Source organism: Triticum aestivum, chromosome 2D, assembly GCF_018294505.1.
Source record: "Triticum aestivum cultivar Chinese Spring chromosome 2D, IWGSC CS RefSeq v2.1, whole genome shotgun sequence".
Classification (NCBI taxonomy): Eukaryota; Viridiplantae; Streptophyta; class Magnoliopsida; order Poales; family Poaceae; genus Triticum; species Triticum aestivum.
Window position 1 is genome coordinate 144,440,069 of NC_057799.1, and position 23,295 is coordinate 144,463,363.

Below are 23,295 nucleotides of genomic sequence, written 5' to 3' on the forward strand. Positions count from 1 at the left end.
GAACTCGAAGTCCTCCGGCTCCTTCTACCACTCCCTCTTCACGGGGAGAAGGCCCGCGCCAGAAGAGGAGGAGCTCCCGGCGTAGGAAGATTGAAGGAAATATGCCCTAGAGGCAATAATAAAGCATTATTTATTTCCTTATATCATGATAAATGTTTATTATTCATGCTAGAATTGTATTAACCGGAAACATAATACATGTGTGAATACATAGACAAACAGAGTGTCACTAGTATGCCTCTACTTGACTAGTTCGTTAATCAAAGATGGTTATGTTTCCTAGCCATAGACATGAGTTGTCATTTGATTAACGGGATCACATCATTAGGAGAATGATGTGATTGACTTGACCCATTCCATTAGCTTAGCACTCGATCGTTTAGTATGATGCTATTGCTTTCTTCATGACTTATACATGTTCCTATGACTATGAGATTATGCAACTCCCGTTTACCGGAGGAACACTTTGTGTGCTACCAAACGTCACAACGTAACTGGGTGATTATAAAGGTGCTCTACAGGTGTCTCCAAAGGTACTTGTTGGGTTGGCGTATTTCGAGATTAGGATTTGTCACTCCGTTTGTCGGAGAGGTATCTCTGGGCCCACTCAGTAATACACATCACTATAAGCCTTGCAAGCATTGTGACTAATGAGTTAGTTGCGGGATGATGTATTACGGAACGAGTAAAGAGACTTGCCGGTAACGAGATTGAACTAGGTATCGAGATACCGACGATCGAATCTCGGGCAAGTAACATACCGATGACAAAGGGAACAACGTATGTTGTTATGCGGTCTGACCGATAAAGATCTTCGTAGAATATGTGGGAGCCAATATGAGCATCCAGGTTCTGCTATTGGTTATTGACCGGAGAGTTGTCTCGGTCATGTCTACATAGTTCTCGAACCCGTAGGGTCCGCACGCTTAACGTTACGATGACGGTTATATTATGAGTTTATGTGTTTTGATGTACCGAAGGAGTTCGGAGTCCCGGATGAGATCAAGGACATGACGAGGAGTCTCGAAATGGCCGAGACGTAAAGATCGATATATTGGACGACTATATTCGGACTTCGGAAAGGTTCCGAGTGATTCGGGTATTTTTTGGAGTACCGGAGAGTTACGGGAATTCGTATTGGGCCTTAATGGGCCATACGGGAAAGGAGAGAAAGGCCCCAAAGGGTGGCCGCACCCCTCCCCATGGACTAGTCCGAATTGGACTAGGGAGGGGGGGCGCCCCTTCCTTCTTTCTCCTTCTCCCTTCCCTTCTCCTATTCCAACAAGGAAAGGAGGAGTCCTACTCCCGGTGGGAGTAGGACTCCCCCCTTTGGCGCGCCCTCCTCCTTGGTCGGCGGCCTCCCCCTTGCTCCTTTATATACGGGGGCAGGGGGCACCCCATAGACACACAATTGATAATTGATCTCTTAGCCGTGTGCGGTGCCCCCCTCCACCATATTACACCTCGATAATATCGTAGCGGTGCTTAGGCGAAGCCCTGCGTCGGTAGAACATCAACATTGTCACCACGCCGTCGTGCTGACGAAACTCTCCCTCAACACTCGGCTGGATCGGAGTTCGAGGGACGTCATCGAGCTGAACGTGTGCTGAACTCGGAGGTGCCGTGCGTTCGGTACTTGATCGGTCGGATCGTGAAGACGTATGACTACATCAACCACGTTGTGTTAAACGCTTTCGCTATCGGTCTACGAGGGTACGTGGACAACACTCTCCCCTCTCGTTGCTATGCATCACCATGATCTTGCGTGTGCGTAGGAAATTTTTGAAATTACTGCGTTCCCCAACAGTGGCATCCGAGCCTGGTTTTATGCGTTGATGCTATGCACGAGTAGAACACAAGTGAGTTGTGGGCGATATAAGTCATACTGGTTACCAGCATGTCATACTTTGGTTCAGCGGTATTGTGAGATGAAGCGGCCCGGACCGACATTACGCGTACGCTTACGCGAGACTGGTTTCACCGTCGGGAGCACTCGTTGCTTAAAGGTGACCGGCGGGTGTCTGTCTCTCTCACTTTAGTTGAACCGAGTGTGGCTACGCCCGGTCCTTGCGAAGGTTAAAACAGCACAAACTTGACAAACTATCGTTGTGGTTTTGATGCGTAGGTAAGAACGGTTCTTGGTAAGCCCGTAGCAGCCACGTAAAACTTGCAACAACAAAATAGAGGACGTCTAACTTGTTTTTGCAGGGCATGTTGTGATGTGATATGGTCAAGACATGATGTGATATAATTTGTTGTATGAGATGATCATGTTTTGTAACCGAGTTATCGGCAACTGGCAGGAGCCATATGGTTGTCGCTTTATTGTATGAAATGCAATCGCCATGTAATAGTTTTACTTTATCACTAAGCGGTAGCGATAGTCGTAAAAGCAATAAGTTGGCGAGACGACAACGATACTACGATGGAGATCAAGGTGTCGCGCCGGTGATGATGGTGATCATGACGGTGCTTCGGAGATGGAGATCACGAGCACGGTGCTTCGGAGATGGAGATCACAAGCACAAGATGATGATGGCCATATCATATCACTTATATTGATTGCATGTGATGTTAATCTTTTATGCATCTTATCTTGCTTTGATTGACGGTAGCATTATAAGATGATCTCTCACTAAAATTTTAAGATAAAAGTGTTCTCCCTGAGTATGCACCGTTGTGAAAGTTCTTCGTGCTGAGACACCACGTGATGATCGGGTGTGATAGGCTCTACGTTCAAATACAACGGGTGCAAAACAGTTGCACACGCGGAATACTCAGGTTAAACTTGACGAGCCTAGCATATGCAGATATGGCCTTGGAACACGGAGACCGAAAGGTTGAGCGTGAATCATATAGTAGATATGATCAACATAGTGATGTTCACCGTTGAAACTATTCCATCTCACGTGATGATCGGACATGGTTTAGTTGATATGGATCACGTGATCACTTAGAGGATTAGAGGGATGTCTATCTAAGTGGGAGTTCTTAAATAATATGATTAATTGAACTTGAATTTATCATGAACTTAGTCCTGATAGTATTTTGCAAATTATGTTATAGATCAATAGCTCGCGTTGTTGCTTCCCTGTGTTTATTTTTGATATGTTCCTAGAGAAAAATTATGTTGAAAGATGTTAGTAGCAAAGATGCGGATTGGATCCGTGATCTGAGGATTATCCTCATTGCTGCACAGAAAAATTATGTCCTTGATGCACCGCTAGGTGACAGACCTATTGCAGGAGCAGATGCAGACGTTATGAACGTTTGGCTAGCTCAATATGATGACTACTTGATAGTTTAGTGCACCATGCTTAACGGCTTAGAATCTGGACTTCAAAGACGTTTTGAACGTCATGGACCATATGAGATGTTCCAGGAGTTGAAGTTAATATTTCAAGCAAATACCCGAGTTGAGAGATATGAAGTCTCCAACAAGTTCTATAGCTAAAAGATGGAGGATAATTGCTCAACTAGTGAGCATGTGCTCAGATTGTCTGGGTACTACAATCGCTTGAATCAAGTGGGAGTTAATCTTCCAGATAAAATAGTGATTGACAGAATTCTCTAGTCACCATCACCAAGTTAGTAGAACTTCGTGATGAACTACAATATGTAAGGGATGACGAAAGTAATTCCCGAGCTCTTCGCGATGCTGAAATCGACGAAGGTAGAAATCAAGAAAGAGCATTAAGTGTTGATGGTTAACAAGACCACTAGTTTCAAGAAAAGGGCAAAGGGATAGAAGGGGAACTTCAAAAGAACGGCAAGCAAGTTGCTACTCAAGTGAAGAAGCCCAAGTCTGTACCTAAGCCTGAGACTAAGTGCTTCTACTTCAAAGGGACTGGTCACTGGAAGCGGAACTGCCCCAAGTATTTGGTGGATAAGAAGGATGGCAAAGTGAACAAAGGTATATTGGATATACATGTTATTGATGTGTACTTACTAGTGTTTATAGCAACCCCTCGGTATTTGATACTAGTTCAGTTGCTAAAGTAGTAACTCGAATTGGGAGTTGCAGAATAAACAGAGACTAGTAAAAGGCGAGGTGACGATGTGTGTTGGAAGTAGTTCCAAGATTGATATGATCATCATCGCACACTCCCTGTACTTTCGGGATTAGTGTTGAAACTAAATAAGTGTTATTTGGTGTTTGCGTTGAGCATGAATATGATTTGATCATGTTTATTGCAATACGGTTATTCATTTAAGTTAGAGAACAATTGTTGTTCTGTTTACATGAATAAAAACCTTCTATGGTCATACACACCAACGAAAATGGTTTGTTGGATCTCGATCGTAGTGATACACATATTCATAATATTGAAGCCAAAAGATGCAAAGTTAATAATGATAGTGCAACTTATTTGTGGCACTGCCGTTTAGGTCATATTGGTGTAAAGCGCATGAAGAAACTCCATACTGATGGGATTTTGGAATCACTTGATTATGAATCACTTGATGCTTGCAAACCGTGCCTCATGGGCAAGATGACTAAAACGCCGTTCTCCGGAACTATGGAGAGAGCAACAGATTTGTTGGAAATCATACATACAGATGTATGTGGCCCGATGAATATTGAGGCTCGCAGCAGGTATCATTATTTTCTGACCTTCACAGATGATTTGAGCAGATATCGGTATATCTACTTAATGAAACAGAAGTCTGAAACATTTAACAAGAAAATAAAGTTTCTACGATCTGATCGCGGAGACAAATATTTGAGTTACGAGTTTGGTCTTCAATTAAAACAATGTGGAATAGTTTCACAAATTCGTGCCACCTGGAACACCATAGCATAATGGTGTGTCCGAACGTCATAACCGTACTTTATTGGATATAGTGCAATCTATGATGTCTCTTACCAATTTACCACTATCGTTTTGGGGTTATGCATTAGAGACAGCTACATTCACGATTAATAGGGCACCATCTAAATCCGTTGAGACGACACCATATGAACTGTGGTTTGGCAAGAAACCCAAGTTGTCGTTTCTTAAAGTTTGGGACTGCGATGCTTATGTGAAAAAGTTTCAACATGATAAGCTTGAACCCAAATTGGAGAAGTAAATCTTCATAGGATACCCAAAAGAAACTGTTGGGTACACCTTCTATCACAGATCCGAAGGCAAGATATTCGTTGCTGAGAATGGATCCTTTCTAGAGAAGGAGTTTCTCTCGAAAGAAGTGAGTAGGAGGAAAGTAGAACTTGATGTGGTAATTGTACCTGCTCCCTTATTGAAAAGTAGTTCATCGCAGAAACCAGTTTCTGTGACGCCTATACCAATTAGTGAGGAAGTTAATGATGATGATCATGGAACTTCAGATCAAGTTATTACTGAACCTCGTAGGTCAACCAGAGTAAGATCCGCACCAGAGTGGTACGGTAATCCTGTTCTGGAGGTCATGTTACTTGACCATGACGAACCTACGAACTACGAGGAAGTGATGATGACCCCAGATTCCGCAAAATGGCTTGAGGCCATGAAATCTGAGATGGGATCCATGTATGAGAACAAAGTATGGACTTTGATTGACTTGCCCAATGATCGGCGAGCCATTGAGATTAAATGGATCTTCAAGAGGAAGACGGGCGCTGATAGTAGTGTTGCTATCTACAAAGCTAGAATTGTCGCAAAAGGTTTTCGACAAGTTCAAGGTGTTGACTACGATGAGAGTTTCTCACTTGTATCTATGCTTAAGTCTGTCCGAATCATGTTAGCAATTGCTGCATTTTATGAAATCTGGCAAATGGATAAACAAAACTGCATTCCTTAATGGATTTATTAAAGAAGAGTTGTATATGATGCAACCAGAAGGTTTTGTCAATCCTAAAGGTGCTAACAAAATATGCAAGCTCCAGCGATCCATCTATGGACTGGTGCAAGTATCTCGGAGTTGGAATATACGCTTTGATAAGTTGATCAAAGGATATAGTTTTATACAGACTTGCGGTGAAGCCTGTATTTACAAGAAAGTGAGTGGGAGCACTACAAAATTTCTGATAAGTATATGTGAATGACATATTGTTGATCGGAAATAATGTAGAATTATTCTGCAAAGCATAAAGGAGTGTTTGAAAGGAGTTTTTCAAAGAAAGACCTCGGTGAAGCTGCTTACATATTGAGCATCAAGATCTATAGAGATAGATCAAGACGCTTGATAAGTTTTTTCAATGAGTACATACCTTCACAAGATTTTGAAGTAGTTCAAAATAGAACAGTCAAAGAAAGAGTTCTTGCCTGTGTTACAAGGTGTGAAATTGAGTAAGACTCAAAGCCCGACCATGGCAGAAGATAGAAAGAGAATGAAAGTCATTCCCTATGCCTTGGCCATAGGTTCTATAAAGTATGCCATGCTGTGTACCAGATCTATTGTATACCCTACACTGATTTTGGCAAGGGAGTACAATAGTGATCTAGGAGTAGATCACTGGACAGCGGTCAAAATTATCCTTAGTGGAATAAGGATATGTTTCTCGATTATGGAAGTGACAAAAAGGTTCGTCGTAAAGGGTTACGTCGATGCAAGTTTTGACACTAATCTAGATGACTCTAAGTATCGGTCTAGATACATATTGAAAGTGGGAGCAATTAGCTAGAGTAGCTCCGTGCAGAGCATTGTAGACATAGAAATTTGCAAAATACTTACGGATCTGAATGTGACAGACCCGTTGACTAAAATTATCTCACAATCAAAACATGATCACACCTTAGTACTCTTTGGGTGTTAATCACATAGCGATGTGAACTAGATTATTGACTCTAGTAAACCCGTTGGGTGTTGGTCACATGACAATGTGAACTATGGGTGTTAATCACATGGTGATGTGAATTATTGATCTTAAATCACATGGCGATGTGAACTAGATTATTGACTCTAGTGCAAGTGGGAGACTGAAGGAAATATGCCCTAGAGGCAATAATAAAGTATTATTTATTTCCTTATATCATGATAAATGTTTATTATTCATGCTAGAATTGTATTAACCGGAAACATAATACATGTGTGAATACATAGACAAACAGAGTGTCACTAGTATGCCTCTACTTGACTAGTTCGTTAATCAAAGATGGTTATGTTTCCTAACCATAGACATGAGTTGTCATTTGATTAACGGGATCACATCATTAGGAGAATGATGTGATTGACTTTACCCATTCCGTTAGCTTAGCACTCGATCGTTTAGTATGTTGCTATTGCTTTCTTCATGACTTATACATGTTCCTATGACTATGAGATTATGCAACTCCCGTTTACCGGAGGAACACTTTGTGTGCTACCAAACATCACAACGTAACTGGGTGATTATAAAGGTGCTATACAGGTGTCTCCAAAGGTACTTGTTGGGTTGGCGTATTTCGAGATTAGGATTTGTCACTCCGATTGTCGGAGAGGTATCTCTGGGCCCACTCAGTAATACACATCACTATAAGCCTTGCAAGCATTGTGACTAATGAGTTAGTTGCGGGATGATGTATTACGGAATGAGTAAAGAGACTTGCCGGTAACGAGATTGAACTAGGTATCGAGATACCGACGATCGAATCTCGGGCAAGTAACATACCGATGACAAAGGGAACAACGTATGTTGTTATGCGGTCTGACCGATAAAGATCTTCGTAGAATATGTGGGAGCCAATATGAGCATCCAGGTTCCGCTATTGGTTATTGACCGAAGAGGTGTCTCGGTCATGTCTACATAGTTCTCGAACCCGTAGGGTCCGCACGCTTAACGTTACGATGACGGTTATATTATGAGTTTATGTGTTTTGATGTACCGAAGGAGTTCGGAGTCCCGGATGAGATCGGGGACATGACGAGGAGTCTCGAAATGGCCGAGACGTAAAGATCGATATATTGGACGACTATATTCGGACTTCGGAAAGGTTCCGAGTGATTCGGGTATTTTTCGGAGTACCGAAGAGTTACGGGAATTCGTATTGGGCCTTAATGGGCCATACGGGAAAGGAGAGAAAGGCCCCAAAGGGTGGCCGCACCCCTCCCCATGGACTAGTCCGAATTGGACTAGGGAGGGGGGCGCCCCCTTCCTTCTTTCTCCTTCTCCCTTCCCTTTGGCGCGCCCTCCTCCTTGGCCGGCGGCCTCCCCATTGCTCCTTTATATACGGGGGCAGGGGGCACCCATAGACACACAATTGATAATTGATCTCTTAGCCGTGTGCGGTGCCCCCCTCCACCATATTACACCTCGATAATATCGTAGCGGTGCTTAGGCGAAGCCCTGCGTCGGTAGAACATCAACATTGTCACCACGCCGTCGTGCTGACGAAACTCTCCCTCAACACTCGGCTGGATCGGAGTTCGAGGGACGTCATCGAGCTGAACGTGTGCTGAACTCGGAGGTGTCGTGCGTTCGGTACTTGATCGGTCGGATCGTGAAGACGTACGACTACATCAACCGCGTTGTGTTAAACGCTTCCGCTATCGGTCTACGAGGGTACGTGGACAACACTCTCCCCTCTCGTTGCTATGCATCACCATGATCTTGCGTGTGCATAGGAAATTTTTGAAATTACTACGTTCCCCAACAAAGATCTCGCCGTGGAGGAGAAGGACGCGACAGAGGACGGTGTACGGCCGTGCCGACGGTCGTACTCGTCCATCACGCGGACGCGGAAACTCGCCGGCGGCGAGAGGCCGCGGTTGGTCCACTTCCTCGCCCCACGCTTCCTCGCGCCGTCCAACCGAACGCGCTAATCGCACTCGGGGTCGCTTCCGCCACCGGATCTGCTGCCGGAGCCGCGTCCAGAGCTCCACATTGCGGCTGGAGGCGGAAGGTGGTCGCTGGCGGCGAGAAATGTGGAGAAGGGGGTGGGGAATAGCGTGGCTCGGTGGCGGCGGGGGATAGGGTTTCAACCCACAAACGCGTTGCGGAACCATAGATATAGTGGTTGGGGCATGCGGTTTGCGGGCCGCGGCAAATTTTTTTACGGGTCGGGCGAGTATGCGGGCTCTATTCTGGCCGGAAAATTGGGCCGAGCCCGCATACTCGCCGGAATTTTGCGGTTTCGCGTCTTTTGCGGGTTCTGCTAGAGTTGCTCTAAACCAATTCGGACTCCTCCCTTGTGGGGGGCGCACCAGCCCCTTGTGGGCTGGTTAGCCTCCCTCCTATGGCCCATATGGCCCATATCTTTCCCCGGGGGGTTCCGGTAACCCCTCCGGTACTCCGCTATGTACCCGATACACTCCGGAACCCTTCCAGTGTCTGAATACTACCTTCCAATATATCAATCTTTATCTCTCGGCCATTTCGAGACTCCTCGTCATGTCTGTGATCTCATCCGAGACTCCGAACAAACTTAGGTCACCAAAACACACAACTCATAATACAAATCGTCATCGAACGTTAAGCGTGCGGACCCTACGGGTTCGAGAACTATGTAGACATGACCGAGACACATCTCCAGTCAATAACCAACAGCGGAACATGGATGCTCATATTGGTTCCTACGTATTCTACGAAGATCTTTATCGGTCAAACAGCATAACAACATACTTCATTCCCTTTGTCATCGGTATGTTACTTGCCCGAGATTCGATCATCGGTATCATCATACCTAGTTCAATCTCGTTACCGGCAAGTCTCTTTACTCATTCCGTAATGCATCATCCCGCAACTAACTAATTAGTCACATCGCTTGCAAGGCTTATAGTGATGTGCATTACCGAGAGGGCCCAGAGATACCTCTCCAATACTCGGAGTGACAAATCCTAATCTCGATCTATGCCAACCCAACAAACACCTTCGGAGACACCTGTAGAGCACCTTTATAATCACCCAGTTACGTTGTGACGTTTGATAGCACACATGGTGTTCCTCCGGTATTCGGGAGTTGCATAATTTCATAGTCAAAGGAATATGTATAAGTCATGAAGAAAGCAATAGCAATAAAAATTGAACGATCAACATGCTAAGCTAACGGATGGGTCTTGTCCATCACATCATTCTCCTAATGATGTGATCCCGTTCATCAAATGACAACACATGTCTATGGTCAGGAGACTTAACCATCTTTGATTAACGAGCTAGTCAAGTAGAGGCATACCAGGGACACTCTGTTTTGTCTATGTATTCACACATGTACAAAGTTTTCGGTTAATACAATTCTAGCATGAATAATAAACATTTATCATGATATAAGGAAATATAAATAACAACTTTATTATTGCCTCTAGGGCATATTTCCTTCAACAAGATGGGTGGTGGGTGGGTCATAAAAAATCAACTCTTCCCGAGGATTCTTAGATCCAATTGTACACCGATATCAGGTCATCCGACGTTGCAAATTCTGGAAACGATCTAACACGTCATCTAGAAGAAGCTTCTCATGCTCCTCCTGAACCTGGTCTGATACTGAACACAGGGAGACTGGTCTCGAGATCTGATGTGACATCAACCTTGGAAAAGATCATGTGTGTTCCTTCTTAGCATGATCCAAAAACAGGATCGAGGGACGCGGCTTTGGGATTTCATCTTAGATCGACCCCGGAAGAGGATTCTAACGCATGTCTTGTACCCGATCCGACATCGGATCCAAGATAAGCGCTCCGTACTGTCCTCGACTTGATGTGACACCAAGTTTGTGAATATCAGCTCTCGGCAACAATCTGTGGTGTACTATATACTGCCGAACCTGATGGTCTGACTTGCGCGAAGGACTCTACCTGCCCGAGGTGGCCAGCTGAGTTGGCAATGACGGTGACACCGCCGAAGATGAACTTCTGCTCGGCACAAAGACTGCACCAACACCGATCTGAGCGTTGATCTTGATTCCCATCGATCCATGACAATCACCTAGTGAGACCTGTATGGATCACCTCTAACGGAACCTAAACCGGCATATCTCGAGGTACGGGATCCTAAGGTACACATCTAGGAGTGATGGTTACAAGGACTCGGGGTTTTATATAGGTTCGGGGTCTCAAGGAGATAATACCCTATGTCCTGCTTGTGTTTATTGCGCTGGGGTGAGTACAAAGTACATATAATCTACCACAAGATTTCTTATGTTGTCTATGAGCCAGGGCCCTCCATTTATACTGGTATCGGGGCGGGGGAGGGGGTCCTAGGGTTACAAGATCCTAGTTGGCTAGGTGTCGAGAGATAGAACTCTCCACAAATCCAGCATCTTGGAGTATACATCAAGTTTTCTGGATCCTTCTAAGTATCACCATGTGCCGCCCGATATGGCCTAGGTCGGAACCGGGTCCTCATCCCGGCCCACCAGGTCGGGAGCTGACATGGTGAGAATCCCCCTAGCCGGGACACCGTCAACTAGCGGGCTCCTCGGGTGGTGGCGGAGAGGGGGCGACATGGGGGCCAGGGGAAAAGAGAGTTGGGATTTGCATGAAAATATTTGTCTATTAGTAGAGTGAAGATGAGAGATAAGTTTTCTATTATTAAATTTTTGAAACCCACTATCTATTTTTCCTCCTCGTGCAACCATGCCACATCATCAAGTCATGCATGTGGTCATAAGTTTTTATTTTTTCCTTTTCATGCAACCATGCCACATCATCAAGTCATGCATGTGGTCATAAGTTACAATTTGTGCACTAATCTACCCATTGTTTCACCAATTTTTGTGTGGGTATAAGCTGTTGGAGATATGCCCTAGAGACAATCATGTATGATGATATTTCCTATGTGTTTATGAATAAAGATAGTCCTTGGACATTATCAATGATGTGTATCAGCAAGTACGTGACTTGTTTGTGGGACTATGCATTGTATGATGACTGTCCTAAAAGGTCCCTAGTCGAAAGGGCTGTGTGGACGCGCAGCCGACTAGACTAGCATATGACACGGCCGATGGCTTGGTCTCACTAGCCATGGAGCATTGGATGCTAACCGAATAATATGGACTTGGAAGGATCTAGTCGGATTCGACATAGTCGGATCCGAGTCGAGATAAGGTCCGAGTCGGACAGACCCAACTATGAGACGCATCGATATGTCATCTGTGAGTCTCTAGTGCAACATACGTTCTATGTCCTAAGACCTGAGCTGGCGCATGTACTCGGGATGGTGACAGACCTGCTTTGGGCCGACCAAACGCTACTCCGTGACTGGGTAGTTACAAAGGTAGGTTTCGGGCCTGTCCAGACCCATGCTACGAGACATGGTCGAGCAAGATGGGATTTGCCCCTCCGATCAGGAGAGATATACTCTGGGCCCCTCGTGTGATCCGACCAGGATAAGCATGGCCATGCGACAAGGATTATGAGACAATCCGGATAATGGTCGGCATCACTGGAACGAGAAAGAGGTCGGGCTAGCACAAGGATGACAATCTCGCCTTGAGACCGACAACGTATATCGTGCGGCTAAGGGAACAGAAGTGTGACATGTTGTACAGGTTCACCTAACCAGCTTCATAGTCTAGTTGGTGTTCGGCATGCCTTGCTAGAGGCCGCTACCAACCGTGCAGTTCGGAGGTGATCCGAACTGCGACCAAGCCGACTTGAACCTAAGGGGTCGCGCACTTAAGGGAAGGAACCTACGAGGTCGGATCCGAGGACACTGGTCGGATGTGATCCGAGCTGTATTCGGATTGTGGCCGAGTAGACTTGTGGGCTTTAGGATCTGTGCGAGGCCCAAGAGTTGAGCCCGTGACAGATGCCTATATATAGTGGAGGTGCGGCACACTCATGTGGTTGATCGCTTCGGCGCTGTCACTTGGGTTTGCATGTGTTGCGAATAGCCACCTCCACTCGCCGCCGACTGTGTGATCGGACCTAGCAGTCCGCCGCACGGTGTTCCTCCTGCACGCGCGGATACCGTTAGAGGCGGTGCACCTGCGCCGCTCCGGCGAACTTGTACCTGGGATCGGACGACTCGCTGTTTGAGGGTGATCGGATGAGGAGGAGACGATCCATGCGGACGTGCTGCCCCAACTCTTCTTCTGCTGCACGGCACTGCGCGTCTAGTGGTAACGATCTGTGATCCATCTCCCGTAGCATGTTCCTGGTTGTTCTGCGTGTAGGAAATTTTTTAATTTGCAGTCGATGCACCTTACCGTAGAACCGAACAGTGGTATCAGAGCCTCTGCTATAGGATTGGGATTCAGATCGTATGCATATTAGATATGTGGAGGCGGCAGATGAGATCTGTCGTCGTTTATGAGATCGGCTGTGTGCACGGTTGATGAGATCAATTGCACATGGGGATCGATGAGGCTATATTTTCTTTTAATCGGGATCGATGAGGTTGTGACACAACCAATCCCTACCGGTCGGTATCCGCCATCGGGGTTAATAGTGAAACATAAATCCGAATCGAATTCGCGATGATCGATGAGATCGGTCAGATCAGAAAATTCGGCGTGATCGGAGTTCAGATATGATCTGCGATTTCCGAAAACGTCGGACGCTGCCCCTTCGAACCCCGCCCTCTAACCGGCTAGCGGGACTGCCGTGTGCGTAGCGCCGTGTATTTCGTACTCGACACACAAACCGGTAGAATGTGATTCTATGCATAACTTTGTTTTGCATGTTTGATGTGAATAGTATGGCTCATGTGTATGTGATGCATGTGTGTAATTTATACATGGCCTGCGCGTCATGTTTGTCAGCCGGCAGGAGCCAAAGTGTTGTCATTATATTGTATAACGACCTGCATGTCGACTTGTGACTCTATGTAAAATTTGTTACTAGTTGTAGTAGTTGGATAATAGAGATCAGGTTGGTGGCTTGGCGTCCCGATGTGACAAACAAGATGGAGTTCCTAGATGGTCATCGAAGTCGGAGCCGGCCTGGAAGAACATCCATGAAGGAGCCATACTATTTCACAATATATGTTTATTTGTGATTGTTACGCTTCTTGTTTTCTATGCATGTTAGAATGGTAGGAAGATCCCTCGTTAATATCAAGAAACTTGCCATTCCCGATGTTGCACCTTCGCACGTCAGTACGTCTAGTAGTGGGCTCATAAAATTGGGGTGCTGCTGGGTGTCCTTGAACTGAAGGGTTTGTGTCGGACACAGACATGCACTGCATCAGGTTAACTTGACAAGGCTATCAAAACGGTTTTGGGCCTTGTGGCAAAGAAGGTTGGGGGCCGGGGTATGAGATACCTTCCCGACCGACAGGAGTCGTATAGAGATACGATTAGCAAGGAGTTGCTTACCGGATAGGCATGTTGTCTAGCAGTGATGCTAAAGCTCACTAGTCACATGTGCTAGTCGGATCCTGAATCACTGAGAGTTTGTGGACGGATGCCAACTTCAGTGGGAGTATTTATATTTAAGGCTTGAATTACTCTACATAAACACATTGCTTAGTGATTGCATATTTTCTGTTGTAGATCAATGGCACCACCTGCTCAACCCAACTTTGCATTGAAATCAATTCTGGAAAAGGATAAACCGAATGGAACAAACTTTACCACCTGGTATAGAAATCTGAGAATTGTTCTCAAGCACGATAAAAAGGAACATGTTCTAGAGGATCCACTTCCAGAGGAACCTACCGATAATGCTAATACCACAACTAGGAATGCCTACCAGAAACTCATTGATGAATCAAACAAGATCAGCTGCCTCACGTTGGCTTATATGGAGCCCGATTTGCAGCAGCATTTCGAAGATGTTGGGGCTTTCGATATGATCGAGAGTCTCAAGAGCATGTTTCAGGTGCAGGCTAGGACCGAAAGGTTCAATGTCTAGCGATCCTTGATGGATTGTAAGCTGAAGGAAGGTGATCCACTGAGCCTGCATGTGATCAAGATGATCGGATACGTGCAAGCTTTGGATCGGTTGGGCTTCCCACTCTTGGATGAGCTGGCTACTGATGCAGTTCTGGGTTCTCTTCCGCCTAGCTATGGGACGTTCATCTCGAACTATCATATGCATGGCATGGATAAGAAGCTCACTGAATTGCATGGGATGCTTAAGGTGGCAGAGCAGGATATTAAGAAAGGCACGCATCAAGTGTTGATGGTGCAGAACTCAGGCAAGTTCAAGAAAAGTTGGTCCAAGAAGAAAGCTAAGGCAAAGGGCACGGAGATGGTAACCTCCGCCGCTGCACCGAAGTCAGGACCGGACTCGAAGACCATTTGCTATCATTGCAAGGAAACAGGTCATTGGAAGAGGAACTGTAGCAAGTGGCTTGCAAAGCATGGCAAGAAGGCCGGAAATGCTTCTTCAGGCAAAGGTACACTTGTTGCATATGTTATAGACATTTACCTTGCTGACATACCTAGTAGCTCTTGGGTATTTGATACCGGATCGGTTGTTCATATTTGTAACTCGATGCAGGGGCTGGTAAGAACTAGGCGTGTGGCACAAGGGGAGATTGACATCAGGGTCGGCAACAAAGCAAGAGTTGCTGCGTTGGAGGTCGGCACGATGCAACTCTAGCTTCCTTCTGGATTTATTTTGGAATTGAATAATTGTTATTACATTCCCGCACTTAGTTGGAACATTATTTCTGCCTCATGCTTGATGAGTCAGGGTTATGAATTCAATTTAAAGGACAATGGTTGTTCTTTTATTTGAATGGTATGTTCTACGGCCATGCACCCATTGTTGATGGGTTATTTATATTGAATCCGGAACAGGAACCGGTCTATAACGTGAATGTCAAGAGGCATAAGCCTAATGAGATAAATCCGACATACTTCTGGCATTGCCGGCTTGGACACATTAGTCTGAAACGCATGAAGAAGCTCCATGATGATGGGCTCCTAACTTCGTCCGACTTCGGGTCATTCGAGACATGTGAATCATGCTTGCTCGGCAAGATGACTAAGTCTCCTTTTGCAAAGAGTTGCGAGAGGGCGTCAGAGCTGTTGGAGCTTATACACAATGATGTGTATGGTCCAATGAGCACAACTGCCAGAGGTGGCTATCAGTAGTTCGTGACTATTACCGATGACTTGAGTAGATATGGATATATCTATTTGATGAGGCACAAGTCAGAAACTTTTGAAAAGTTCAAAGAGTTTTAGAACGAGGTTGAGAATCAGCTCGGCAAGCCTACAAAGCTTCTACGATCTCATCGTGGATGTGAGTACATGAGCCAGGAGTTTGATGATCATCTGAAAAGCCAAGGTATAGTACCTCAGCTCACACCTCCGGGTACACCACAGAGAAATGGTGTGTCGGAACGGAGGAATAGGACCTTGTTGGACACGGTCCGGTCTATGATGAGCAAATCAGATTTACCCTTGTCATTCTGGGGATATGCTCTAGAAACTACAGCTTTCACACTTAACAAGGTACCATCAAAATCCGTAGACAAGACACCACATGAGATGTGGACCGGGAAGAGTCCTAGTTTGTCTTTTCTAAAGATTTGGGGTTGTGAAGCATTTGTCAAGCGACTTATGTCAGACAAGCTTACACCTAAGTCGGATAAATGCATATTCGTGGGATGTCCGAGGGAAACCTTGGGATATAGCTTCTACAACCGGGAAGAGAACAAAGTGTTTGTTGCTCGAAGCGGGGTTTTCCTTGAGAAAGAGTTTCTCAGTCGAGAGGCCAGTGGGAGGACGGTTTGACTCGAAGAAATTCGAGGACCACTCGGGGACGGCTCGGCTGGTGATGAGATCATACCAGAGTCAGTCAGGGAACCCGTAGTGGATGCGGCACCGGAACCACGAAGGTTGGAAAGATTGCGCAGAGTGCGTGATGTATTGTTGCTAGAAAGCGACGAGCCGGCCACGTATGCAAAAGCGATGGTGAGCCCGGATTCCGCGGCATCGCTAGAGGCCATGAGATCCGAGTTAAAGTCCATGGATGAGAATCAAGTCTGGGACTTGGTTGATCCGCCGCCTGACGTAACAGCCATTGGTTGCAAATGGGTCTTTAAGAAGAAAACCGGTGTGGATGGAAATGTTCAAATCCACAAAGCTGGGCTTGTCGCTAAGGGTTATGGACAAGTTCAAGGAATTGACTACGACGAGACTTACTCGCCGGTAGCGATGCTGAAGTCGGTGAGGATCGTACTAGCTATAGCTGCATATTTCGATTACGAGATATGGTAGATGGATGTCAAGACGGCTTTCCTTCATGGAAATTTAACCGAGGACATGTATATGATACAGCCCGAGGGTTTTGTTAATCCGACTAGCGCTATTAAGGTATGCAAGCTCAAGAGATCCATTTATGGGTTGAGGCAAGCATCTCGGAGCTGGAATATTCGTTTTGATGAGGTCGTCACTGGTCTCGGTTTCATCAAAAGCGAAGAGGGCGCTTGTTTATATAAGAAGTTAAGTGGGAGCTCGATAGTGTTTCTGATCTTGTATATGGATGACATATTGTTGATCAGGAACGATGTTTGCTGAACTCGGTCAAGGAGTCATTGAATGGCAAGTTTTTGATGAAAGACCTTGGTGAGGCACTGTATATTTTAGGCATTAAGATCTATAGAGATAGATTGAGGAGGCTGCTCGGCTTAAGCCAGAGCACGTACATAGATAAAGTGTTGAAGCGGTTCAACATGAGTGAGGCAAAGAAAGGGTTCTTGCCACTCTCACAGGGTATAAGGCTAAGCGAGACTCAGAGTCCTTCGACATCTGATGAGCGAAGCAGGATGAGTAGGATTCCGTATGCCTCGGCAATCGGATCCATCATGTATGCCATGATATGTACAAGGCCTGATGTTGCTTTTGCAATAAGCCTAACAAGCAGATACCAGGCCAACCCAAGTGAGAGTCACTGGGCAGCGGTAAAGACTATTTTGAAGTACCTGAAAAGGACTAAAGAGATGTTCCTAGTTTATGGAGGTGAGGAAGAGCTCGTCGTAAGGGGTTACGCCGATGCTAGTTTCCAAACCGACACAGATGATTGTCAATCACAGTCCGGATTCGTGTATGTCATGAATGGAGGAGTAGTGAGCTGGATGAGTTCCAAGCAAGATACGGTGGCCGATTCTACCACAGAAGCCGAATACATTGCGACTTGTGAAGCTGCAAAGGAAGGTGTTTGGATCCGGCATTTTCTGGATGATCTTGGTATTTTCCCAGCCTCGGTAAAACCGTTGGACCTTTATTATGATAATTCTAGTGCCATCGCACAAGCCAAGGAGCCGAGGAATCACCACAAGGTCAGACACATAGACCAGAAATATCACCTGATACGAAAGATCGTAAAGAATGGTGATGTAGAGTTATGCAAAATTCACACGGATGCAAATGTTGTAGATCCATTGACTAAGCCGCTTCCACAACCCAAGCATGAGGGGCACGTTAGAGCTATGTGCATTTGATGTCTATTTGATTGACTCTAGTGCAAGTGGGAGACTGTTGGAGATATGCCCTAGAGGCAATCATGTATGATGATATTTCCTATGTGTTTATGAATAAAGATAGTCCTTGGACATTATCAATGATGTGTATCAGCAAGTACGTGACTTGTTTGTGGGACTATGCATTGTATGATGACTGTCCTAAAAGGTCCCTAGTCGAAAGGGCTGTGTGGACGCGCAGCCGACTAGACTAGCATATGACACGGTCGATGGCTTGGTCTCACTAGCCATGGAGCATTGGATGCTAACCGGATAATATGGACTTGGAAGGATCTGGTCGGATTCGACATAGTCGGATCCGAGTCGAGATAAGGTCCATGTCGAACAGACCCAACTATGAGACGCAGCGATATGTCATCTGTGGGTCTCTAGTACAACATATGTTCTATGTCCTAAGACCTGAGCTGGCGCATGTACTCGGTATGGTGACAAACCTACTTTGGGCCGACCAAACGCTACTCCGTGACTAGGTAGTTACAAAGGTAGGTTTCGGGCCTGTATAGGTGACATTAGGGTTTTGGTTGATATGTGTCTTAAGGTGTTATTCTAGTACGAACTCTTGAATAGATTGATCCGAAAGAATAACTTTGAGGTGGTTTCGTACCCTACCATAATCTCTTCGTTTGTTCTCCGCTATTAGTGACTTTGGAGCGACTCTTTGTTGCATGTTGAGGGATAGTTATATGATCCAATTATGTTATTATTGTTGAGAGAACTTGCACTAGTGAAAGTATGAACCCTAGGCCTTGTTTCCTAGCATTGCAATACCGTTTACGCTCACTTTTACCACTTGTTACCTTGCTGTTTTTATTTTTTCAGATTACAAAAACCTATATCTACCATCCATATTGCACTTGTATCACCATCTCTTCGCCGAACTAGTGCACCTATACAATTTACCATTGTATTGGGTGTGTCGGGGACACAAGAGACTCTTTCTTATTTGGTTGCAGGGTTGTTTGAGAGAGACCATCTTCATCCTACGCCTCCCACGGATTGATAAACCTTAGGTTATCCACTTGAGGGAAATTTGCTACTGTCCTACAAACCTCTGCACTTGGAGGCCCAACAACGTCTACAAGAAGAAGGTTGCGTATTAGACATCATCCGACCAGGATAAGCATGGCCATGCGACAAGGATTATGAGACAATCCAGATAATGGTCGACATCACTAGAACGAGAAAGAGGTCGGGCTAGCACAAGGATGACAATCTCGCCTTGAGCCCGACAACATATATCGTGCGGCTAAGGGAACAGAAGTGTGACATGTTGTACAGGTTCGCCTAACCAACTTCATAGTCTAGTTGGTGTTCGGCATGCCTTGCTAGAGGCCGCTACCAACTGTGCAGTTCGGAGGTGATCCGAACTGCGACCAAGCCGACTTGAACCTAAGGGGTCGCGCGCTTAAGGGAAGGAACCTACGAGGTCGGATCCGAGGACACTGGTCAGATGTGATCCGAGTTGTATTCGGATTATGGCCGAGTAGACTTGTGGGCTTTAGGATCTGTGCGAGGCCCAAGAGTTGAGCCCGCGACGGATGCCTATATATAGTGGAGGTGCGGCACACTCATGTGGTTGATCGCTTCGGCGCTGTCACTAGGGTTTGCATGTGTTGCGAATAGCCACCTCCACTCGCCGCCGATTGTGTGATCGGACCTAGCAGTCCGCCGCACGGTGTTCCTCCTGCACACACGAATACCGTTAGAGGTGGTGCACCTGCGCCGCTCCGGCGAACTTGTACGTGGGATTGGACGACTGGCTGTTCGAGGGAGATCAGACGAGGAGTAGAAGATCCACGCGGACGCGCTGCCTCAACTCTTCTTCCGCTGCACGGCACTGCGCGTCTAGTGGTAACGATCTGTGATCCATCTTCCGTAGCATGTTCCTGGTTGTTTTTGTTGGGAATCATTGCAGAAATTAAAATTTTCTACGCATCACCAAGATCAATCTATGGAGTAACTAGCAACGAGAGAGAGAAGAGTGCATCTTCATACCGTTGAAGATCGCGATGCGGAAGCGTTGCAAGAACACGGATGAGGGAGTCGTACACGTAGCGATTCAGATCGCGGCAGAATCCGATCCAAGCACCGAACAACGGTGCCTCCGCGTTCAACACATGTGCAGCCCGGTGACGTCTCCCGCGCCTTGATCCAGCAAGGAGGAGGGAGAGGTTGAGGAAGAAGGCTCCAACAGCAGCACGACGGCGTGGTGGTGGTGGAGTGACAGTTCTCCGGCAGGGCTTCGCCAAGCACACGCGGAGGAGGAGAGGTCTTGGGGAGGGGAGGGGTTGCGCCTTGGATGTCATGCTGCAGCCCTCCCCTCACCCCTCTATTTATAGGGGGAAGGGAGCCGGCCCCTCTAGATGAGATCTAGAGGGGGGGCGGCGGCCAAGGGGGAGGGAGATTGCCCCCCAAGCAAGGGGGGCGCCCCCCTTTAGGGTTCCCCCAAACCCTAGGCGCATGGGCCCTAGGGGGGTTGGCGCCCAGCCCACTTAGGGCTGGTTCCCTTCCACCTACAGCCCATAAGGCCCTCCGGGGCAGGTGGACCCTCTCGGTGGACCCCCGGAACCCCTCCGGTGGTCCCGGTACAATACCGGTATACCCCCGAATATTTCCGGTGACCGTATGATGACTTCCCATATATAAATCTTCACCTCCGGACCATTCTGGAACTCTTCGTGACATCCGGGATCTCATCTGGGACTCCGAACAACATTCGGTAATCACATACAAATCTTCATTATAACTCTAGCGTTATCGAACCTTAAGTGTGTAGACCCTACGGGTTCGGGAATCATGCAGACATGACCGAGACACCTCTCTAGCCAATAACCAACAGCGGGATCTGGATACCCATGTTGGCTCCCACATGTTCCACGATGATCTCATCGGATGAACCACGATGTCGAGGATTCAAGCAATCCGTATACAATTCCCTTTGTCAATCGGTACGTTACTTGCCCGAGATTCGATCGTCGGTATCCCAATACCTCGTTCAATCTCGTTACCGGCAAGTCACTTTACTCGTTCCGTAATGCATGATCCCGTGACTAACTACTTAGTCACATTGAGCTCATTATGATGATGCATTACCGAGTGGGCCCAGAGATACCTCTCCGTCATACGGAGTGACAAATCCCAGTCTCGATCCGTGCCAACCCAACAGACACTTTCGGAGATACCTGTAGTGCACCTTTATAGCCACCCAGTTACGTTGTGACGTTTGGTACACCCAAAGCATTCCTACGGTATCCGGGAGTTGCACGATCTCATGGTCTAAGGAAATGATACTTGACATTAGAAAAGCTTTAGCAAACGAACTACACGATCTAGTGCTATGCTTAGGATTGGGTCTTGTCCATCACATCATTCTCCTAATGATGTGATCCCGTTATCAATGACATCCAATGTCCATGGTCAGGAAACCGTAACCATCTATTGATCAACGAGCTAGTCAACTAGAGGCTCACTAGGGACATGTTATGGTCTATGTGTTCACACATGTATTACGATTTCCGGATAACACAATTATAGCATGAACAATAGACAATTATCATGAACAAGGAAATATAATAATAACCATTTTATTATTGCCTCTAGGGCATATTTCCAACAGTCTCCCACTTGCACTAGAGTCAATAATCTAGTTACATTGTGATGAATCGTACACCCATAGAGTTCTGGTGTTGATCATGTTTCGCCCGTGGAAGAGGTTTAGTCAACGGATCTGCGACATTCAAATCCGTATGCACTTTACAAATATCTATGTCTCCATTTTGAACATTTTCACGAATGGAGTTGAAGCGACGCTTGATGTGCCTGGTCTTCTTGTGAAACCTGGGCTCCTTGGCAAGGGCAATAGCTCCAGTGTTGTCACAGAAGAGAGTCATCGGCCCCGATGCATTGGGAATAACTCCTAGGTCGGCAATGAACTCCTTCATCCAGATTGCTTCATGTGCTGCCTCCGAGGCTGCCATGTACTCCGCTTCACATGTAGATCCCGCCACGACGCTTTGCTTGCAACTGCACCAGCTGACTGCCCCACCATTCAAAATATACACGTATCCGGTTTGTGACTTAGAGTCATCCAGATCTGTGTCGAAGCTAGCATCGACGTAACCCTTTACGACGAGCTCTTCGTCACCTCCATAAACGAGAAACATATCCTTAGTCCTTTTCAGGTACTTCAGGATGTTCTTGACCGCTGTCCAGTGTTCCATGCCGGGATTACTTTGGTACCTTCCTACCAAACTTACGGCAAGGTTTACATCAGGTCTGGTACACAGCATGGCATACATAATAGACCCTATGGCCGAGGCATAGGGGACGACACTCATCTTTTCTCTATCTTCTGCCGTGGTCGGGCATTGAGCCGTGCTCAATCTCACACCTTGCAATACAGGCAAGAACCCCTTCTTGGACTGATCCATATTGAACTTCTTCAATATCTTGTCAAGGTATGTGCTTTGTGAAAGACCTATGAGGCGTCTCGATCTATCTCTATAGATCTTGATGCCTAATATGTAAGCAGCTTCTCCAAGGTCCTTCATTGAAAAACACTTATTCAAGTAGGCCTTTATGCTTTCCAAGAATTCTATATCATTTCCCATCAATAGTATGTCATCCACATATAATATGAGAAATGCTACAGAGCTCCCACTCACTTTCTTGTAAACACAGGCTTCTCCATAAGTCTGTGTAAACCCAAACGCTTTGATCATCTCATCAAAGCGAATGTTCCAACTCCGAGATGCCTGCACCAGCCCATAGATTGAGCGCTGGAGCTTGCATACCTTGTCAGCATTCTTAGGATCGACAAAACCTTCCGGCTGCATCATATACAATTCTTCCTTAAGGAAGCCGTTAAGGAATGCCGTTTTGACGTCCATTTGCCATATCTCATAATCGTAGAATGCGGCAATTGCTAACATGATTCGGACGGACTTCAGCTTCGCTACGGGTGAGAAGGTCTCATCGTAGTCAACTCCTTGAACTTGTCGATAACCCTTAGCGACAAGTCG